Raw genomic sequence first — 7854 nt, 5'->3', positions numbered from 1 at the left:
TCGACACCTTAAGAGAAGGCACGGGGGGAGGATCAGCCTCATCATCATCCTGGTCATCAGGGACAATCTTACCATCCCTCACGACATTGTCCAGGCTGATGAGAGTCAAGTCGGCATCAGGAGCAACAACCCGGAACTGTTCCATCAGGTTCTTGGAGGCAGCAGTTACGCTACCCACAAGGTGACCTTGAAGCTCACCATAATTAACCCGAGCTGTTTCCAAATCCTCCCGAAGATGCATCAATTCCCTATAAGCCGAGACATAGCTATCCTTATGTTTCAACGCCATGTCTTCGGCCAGCTTCAAAGAAGCAGCAAGGGCAATAGAGCTGGCCTTCTCACTCTCCAACTCCTTCTCCACCTTCGCTAACTTCACCTCCAACTCCCCCTTCAAACCCTTGATTTGATCAAATTCTGACTTGGCCTCTTCCATAAGGGATTTTGTGGCATGAATCGGAATCCCCTGAATTGTTCGGAATATAGCGGCACCCATATGAGCCATCTTCACACTATTTTTAGTGATAAAATTTAGATGCTGAAGAAGAGAAACATCGTCCATAGAAAGCCCACCATAGGGGGCAATTTGCTTGTCGACAAACTCGATAGCATCAAAATCTGGGGCATCCAGGTTAAAGGGCTCGGATGACTTTTTCTTCTTACAAGGAGGGGCACCAGGAGCTGCAGCAGAAGATTGCGGAGGATCGACCAAGCGAACCCGAGGAATAGGAATTGCTTTCCTCGGCCCGGGAGAACTAGGTACAGGAGGTTTAACTGGAACCTGGGAAGATCCCTCTCCGGCCGCCTTGGCCGAAATGTTTAAAGCCGCAGTTGCCTTCTTCGACTTCTTATCAGAGTATGAGTTATACCTGGGTGCTCTAGTGTATTTATAATGGTGTGGAATGATCTTCCATTGGGATAAGATTGTTATCTTATCTTATCTTTGAGTGAAGTTATCTTATCTTTAAGGGAACCACCTTCATCTTTCTAGGCTTTGGGCTGCCTTTAGATTTGGGTCGTGTTCCTCTGTTTGGGCCTTCTTGGGCCTCTGTAGCGGTTTGGCCGACCTCTTTTCGTAAAGAGGTCAGGTAGTCCTGATTTGAACAGTTTGGTCGACTTGTCGTAAACATCCCGGGTCAAACAGCTCGACCTAGGGTATGAATAGTGCCCCTGCTAAAGCTCGGTCTTTCGTTTGAAGTCGAGTTTTTTGATTTCCTTTGGGGAAGCCGGACTCGAGCATTTTTTGTTGGGTCTATTTGTGGAACTTCTTTAAAGTAGCTTTAAATGTGTGACATTTCTTCTTGTAGTCCTCATTTTACATTTTCTTGGGAGCGTGCGAGGGTTTTAAAAACCCATTAACTCCTCCCTTCGCCGTTTCCTTTTTCTTACATTGAAATCTTTTCAGAAAACCTTTCGCTTCCATTTCCTTCCTCTTCTGCTCACCGTAACTCCATTTTTCTTCGTTTTTCTGTCTTTGCCTGAGTCTTTTTTGCGCTTTTCTTCGTGGCATCATTGGTGGTTACTGGAGCTTCCTCCGTTTGTAAAGCAACTTCTGGATTTTCGCCTCTTTGTCTCCTACTTTTTTAGCATTTTCTTTCAGGTTGGTTCTTCTTTCTGTTTTTTTTACTTCTTTCGTCGTTCTTTCCTTGTGCTTGCATTGTTCTATTCTGGGTAAGGTTTCGGTTTTGCTTGAGTTTATGTTGGAAAGCTTGAACCTTTCTGTATTACCATGCTTGGTTATCACTGTGATGCATGTTTTCTGGTTTTCTTTCAACCTTATGTATGTTCTTGGGTGGATTTCCTGGTAGTTTGGCACTTTTAGGGCTTCACATGTTGTCACTACTTTCTAATCGTATTTTTTATTTTTTAAGGTTTTATGAACTGCCGTTTTGAAAAAGGTTGTTCCTTTGATGACTTTCGCCCTGTTGATAGTTTTGCTGATAGATTTGTAAGAGACGATGATTTTTTGATGACTTTGCTTTGATTTTTGTCTTGTTGCTTGTTGGAAGAGGGTTATTTTCTTTGCTGAGAGTTTTGTTGGGATGTTAGCCTTGTAGATTTTTTCTGAGCCCTTACTCTGTCACTGCCTCCAAAGGATGCCCCTGGACCTTGGTGTGCGTCTTAGGATTTTCCTTTTACTGTTTGTATGCTCGAAGTCATGTTTGTCCGAGATGTTTTCATGTCGCCCGAGCTGTTTTGGTTAGTAATCCATTTTCTTTTTCTTGCTGTAGGACTAGTTGGCCATGTCTTCTCGCAAAAATATTGTTGAGACGTCTTCCAAGATTCTTGAGGGTATGTCCGACTGGCTGGACTCCCTCGTGTTGATGTGTGTCTCTATGGTAGATACTGAGTTCTGTGTAGAGCTGAGAAATCATCATAGGATTTGTAGTAATCATGCCCAGGAGAAAGATTATGAGCTTGTAGCACCTGATTCTGATGAGAGGGTTTGTTTCCCGACCTTGGTTCAGAGGGAGCGTCATGCCTATGACTATTTTTTCAGCCAGCTAAACATTACTTTCCCTTTTACTTCATTTGAGACTAACTTGTTGTGGTCGTGTAATGTTGCTCCATCCCAGCTCCATCCGAACTCTTGGGGTTTTATCAAGATCTTTCAGTTGCTCTGTCAAGAATTAGATGTCACACCTTATCAAACTCTCTTTCTATATCTCTTTGTTCTGACCAAGCCTAGGACTACCAAAAAGAAAGCTTCTTGGGTTTCTTTCAGGTCTTCCCAAGGGCACAAGGTCTTTTCCATGTATGATGAGTCCTTTAGGGACTTTAAGAACTACTTTTTCAAAGTTTGAGTTGTTGAGGGAGCTCGACCTTTTTTCCTAGAGGTGAATGGTGAACCTGCCTTCCCTTTTTGTTGGCAAAAGAATGTTGTAGTGTCTCGATACTCATGGGAGATGCTTGACGAGGTCGAGCAGGCCTTTGTAACTGTGTTGGAGGATATTTGGGGGGAACCTCCCCATCTTGACACAAAGAAATTTTTGGGGGACTCTTCTCTTGTCCGAGCCGAACTGGGTAGTGACTAACTTCTTTTGTTATGTTTTGTTTGTTTTTACTTCTTTTCCTCCAGTTTTGTAACTTGTTTTGATTTATTTTTTCAGAGATGGCCAAGACCAATGATTCCATGAAAGCCTTTAAAAATGCGAGGAAGGCTACTGCTGTGCAGAATATTTTAGCCAAGGCTGCAGGGGAGGGATCTTCTCAAGTTCCTCTTCAGAGACCGATCTCGAGTTCTACTGGGCCGAGGAGGGTGATCCCAACACCTCAGGTCCATTTAGTTAATCCTACCTAGACCTCTACTACTACTTCTTCTCCTACTGCTGTTCCTCCTCCAAAAAGACCCCGGACTATCGAGCCTTTTAATCTAGATGCTCCTGACTTTAATGCTGTCGGATTTGTTGATCAACAAATTGCTCCTTATGGTGTCATGCCTACTGATGATGTATCCATTCTTCTTCATTTGGATTTTATCACTCAGAGTGGAATTAAACTGGCACACATAGGAGCAACTTTATACCGGACAGCTCAAGATCTTCCTATCCATGCTACGAAGGCCTTTATGGAGGAGGCCAAGTCGGAATTTGATCGGATTAAGGGCTTGAAGGAGGAGCTCGAGGTGAAAGTGGCCAAGTTAGAGAAAAAATTAAAGGGGGAGAAGACTCGGGCTGTTGCTTTGGTGGCTTCTGCCAAGTTGTCTAAAGATATGGCTTTGAAGCATAAGAATAGCTATGTTACAACTTACAGGGAGATGATTGGTCTGAGGGAGGAGTTAGAGTCTGCCCGAGTTGATTATGCTGAGCTCCAGGGTCATCTTGTGGGCAGTGTAAATGCTGCTTATGAGAATTTAAGGGATCAAGTTCGAGTTCTTGCGCCCAATCTTGGCCTTACTCTTTTCAGCTTGGACAACATCGTAAAAGATGGTAAGATAGTCCCAGATGACCCTGATGATGACGAAGTTGACCCTCCTTCTGTTCCTGCTACCAAAGCCTCCGTTGCGCCACCCTCTTCAGTTCAGGCAGTAGCTGAGGTTGCTCAGCCTGAGTCTAATCCACATGTCCAAATTCTAAACCAGGATGATGGGATGGTTGATGCGGTTCCTCTTCAGACTCGTCCTCCTTCACCCCGGGATGCTACAACTGGGAAGTCCTTGGATCCTCTATGATTGTTTCTTGGTGTAGTTGAGTATAGCCTGGCTTGTGGGCTTTAAACTCTTTTTATTTTGTAGTTATGTGGTTCTGACTTCTGGATACTTTCTAGTTGCTTTTTTAGCAACTTTATTTTGAAAAATCAAGGTAGCTTTGCAAGCCTTTTGGGGTCGACTTCAGGTGGCCTCTTAGGTCTTTTATTATAGCCACTTTGTTTCTGTTTGTCGATTACTTTGCTTTAATATTTGTCAGGCATCTTCAGGGTGTTGGAACCTTTTATTCTGACCTCTTTTGATTACTTTCTGTCTTCATCTCGATCTTTTGGAAGTTATCTATAGTAATCCTTTTGTTTGGGCCTTTGTCAGGTCTTTTCATGTGGATTACTATATAACTAATTGTAGTTTGTGGGAGGCCGACTTCATCATGTCGGTCCCTTCTAAGTTATTTCTAGTAATCCATTTTGGATATTTGTCAGATCTCTTTTATAGATTACTTTTATAACTTTTTTGTGGGAGGCCGACTTTGTCATGTCGGTCCCTTCTAAGTTATTTTTAGTAATCCTCTTTTTTTAGGGTTGACCAGGCCTCTTTCCAGGGATTTACTTTTTATAACTTTGGTTATTTGTGGTCGAATGGTCCGACTTCTGAATGTCGGTCCGTCTTTTAAGTTATTTTTTAGCAACCCATTTTTATTAAGACCTCGCCAGGTCCTTTCCTATGGGCTACTTTCGATAACTTCTTGCATTTAATCTTTTTTGTCGCTTTTCATCTTTGCCGATTTTGTAGAAATTGCATTTGATCCCCGCTTGGTCAACCTTTGATGAATTCAATTTTCATCTTTGTTGGTCTTTTATCGTGATCGAGCAGTGAATTTAGTTTTCACTTTTGCCGATCTGTAGCTTTATAATCAGGCGATGAAATTTTGCGTTTCAGATTAATGCGTCTTGATAAAGAATTTGTAGAAAATCTGAAAAACCTTTATTCAAAAAGAAAATATGCAAATATATACATGTGGGTTTTTTATCCCTTTAGGTATTTCATGGATCTTTGCTTGCTGCCTTGTTAAAAAACCTTTTTAAGGAAAAAGAGTACACCTCATCCTAAGATCCTTTACTACCTCCTAACTGTAGTACCTTCTTAAGTTGCAGGCGTGCCATGACCTTGGGAGCTCTCGCCCTTCGAGTTCAGATAGCTTGTAATAGCTTCTTCCGAGTACTTATATGACTCGGTAGGGTCCCTTCCAGTTTGCTGCCAGCTTTCCTTCTCCAGGTCGAGTTGTTCCGATGTTATTTCGGATTAGGACGAGGTCGTTCTCAGCAAAACCTCGCGGCACTACCTTTTGATTGTATCTTGAAGCCATTTAACGTTTTACCGCCTCTTCCTTGATCCGAGCTCTTTCTCGGATTTCTGGGAGTAGGTTGAGTTCTTCCCTTTGAAGTTGGGAGTTGGCCTCTTCACTATAGTATATCACTCTCGGTGACCCTTCTTCGACCTACACTGGGATCATTGCCTCCATTCCATAAGCTAATCGGAAAGGTGATTCCTTTGTGGTGGACTCTGGAGTCGTCCAATATGCACATAGGACTTGGGGGAGCTCTTCAGCTCAGGCTCCCTTTGCATCATGTAATCTCCGTTTTAACACAGGTAATATGACTTTGTTAGCAGCTTCTGCTTGTCTGTTGGCCTGGGGGTGTTCTACGGATGTGAATTGGTGTTTTATGTTCAGATCAGCCACCAATTTTCTGAAGTCTGCATCTATAAATTGAGTGCCATTGTCTGTGGTGATGGAGTATGGAACCCCAAACCTTGTGACAATGTTTCTATATAGGAATTTTTGACTTCTTTGAGCAGTGGCGTTAGCTAGGGTTCCGCCTCAATCCATTTTGTGAAATAGTCTACCCCACGATGAGGATTTGACTTGTCCGTATCCTTGAGGGAAAGGACCGAGAAGGTCGAGTCCCCATTTTGCAAATGGCCAGGGTGAGGTTACGCTGATAAGATCCTCTGGTGGGGCGATGTGAAAGTTGGCATGTTTTTGACATGGTGGACATGTCTTTACGAATTCTGTTGCTTCTTTTTGTAGAGTCGGCCAAAAGAATTCGGCCCAGTGTACTTTTTTGGTAAGAGTCTGTGCTCTAAGATGGTTGCCACAGATGCCACTGTGTACTTCTTCTAAAACATCCTTTGTGTTGGAAGTCGACACACATTTTAACAGTGATGTTGAAATCCCTCTCTTGTATAGAGTATTGTTTATGATGGTGTAGTATTGTGCCTTCCGTTTTAACCTCTTTGCATCCTTCTTATCTGTAGGGAGTGCTTCTATTTTGAGGTAGTTAATTATGGGAGTCATCCATCCTTGATCCAGAGCTGTTATGGCTAGGACCTTTTCTTCTTCCAAGATTGATGGGTTCTGCAATGTTTCCTGGATGAGGCTTCTATTGTTGCCCCCTGGTTTGGTGCTGGCTAGTTTTGAGAGTGCATCAGCTCGAGCATTCTGTTCCCGAGGTATGTGGCAGACCTCATATTCCCTGAGTTGTCCGAGCTGTTCCCTAGTTTTGTCCAAGTAGTTTTTCATGGTGGGATCCTTGGCTTGATAGTTTCCTGTTATTTGTGAGGTGACTACTTGTGAGCCGCTGAAGATGGTAAGCTTTTGAGCTCCAACCTCTTTAGCCAGCTTCAAACCAGCTAGTAATGCCTCATATTCAACCTGGTTGCTTGAAGCAGGAAACCCGAATTTAAGGGAAAGTTCGATTTGAGTTCCCTGATCACTCTCTATTATCACGCTTGTGCCACTTTTGGTTTTGTTTGAGGAACTGTCTACGTAGAGATTCCATTTTGTAGGAATTTATGGGGTGTCCGTGAACTTTGCAATGAAGTCGGCCAGATACTGTGATTTGATGGCTGTCTGAGCTTCATACTGAAGGTTGAATTCGGACAACTCCACTGCCCATTGCAAGATTCTTCCTGCTAAATCCGTTTTTTGTAGAATGCTTTTCATGGGCTGGTTGGTCCGAACCCTGATACTGTGGGCTTGGAAATATGGGCGAAGTCGTCGAGATGTTAGTATGAGTGCATAGGCGAATTTTTCTACTTTTTTATAGTTCAATTTGGACCCCTGTAGTGCATTGCTAATGAAGTATATGGGTTGTTGTCCGCTGTCATCTTCTCGGATCAGTGCCAAAGCTACTGCCCAATTTCATACCGTGAGATACAATACAAGCGGTTCTCTTTTCCGTGGCCGGGTTAGAATAGGTAGTTGTCCTAGGAATCTTTTAAAATCCTGGAAGGCTTGCTCGCACTCCGCCGTCCATTCAAACTTCTTTCCCTTCCGTAGGGTGGCATAGAAGGGGAGAGATCTTATTGCTGATCCAGCTAGGAATCTGGACAAGGCTGCCAATCTTCCATTGAGTTGTTGTACCTCTTTAACGCACGTTGGACTCTTCATGTCGAGTATAGCTTGGCATTTATCTGGGTTTGCCTCGATTCTTCTTTATGTGAGCATAAAACCTAAGAACTTGCCAGCCTCTACTGCGAAGGTGCACTTTGCAGGATTAAGTCGCATGCCATGCTTTCTTATGGTATTGAATACTTGGGCGAAGTCGGACAGTAGCAACTCCTCGCTTTGTGTTTTTACTAATATTTCTTCTACATATACCTCCATTAGTTTTCCAATGTGCTCTGCGAAGACTTTGTTCATTAACCTT

This window comes from Arachis duranensis, chromosome 8, assembly GCF_000817695.3.
Source record: "Arachis duranensis cultivar V14167 chromosome 8, aradu.V14167.gnm2.J7QH, whole genome shotgun sequence".
In the NCBI taxonomy this organism is placed as follows: Eukaryota; Viridiplantae; Streptophyta; class Magnoliopsida; order Fabales; family Fabaceae; genus Arachis; species Arachis duranensis.
Note: the sequence above shows the minus strand (reverse complement) of the source record.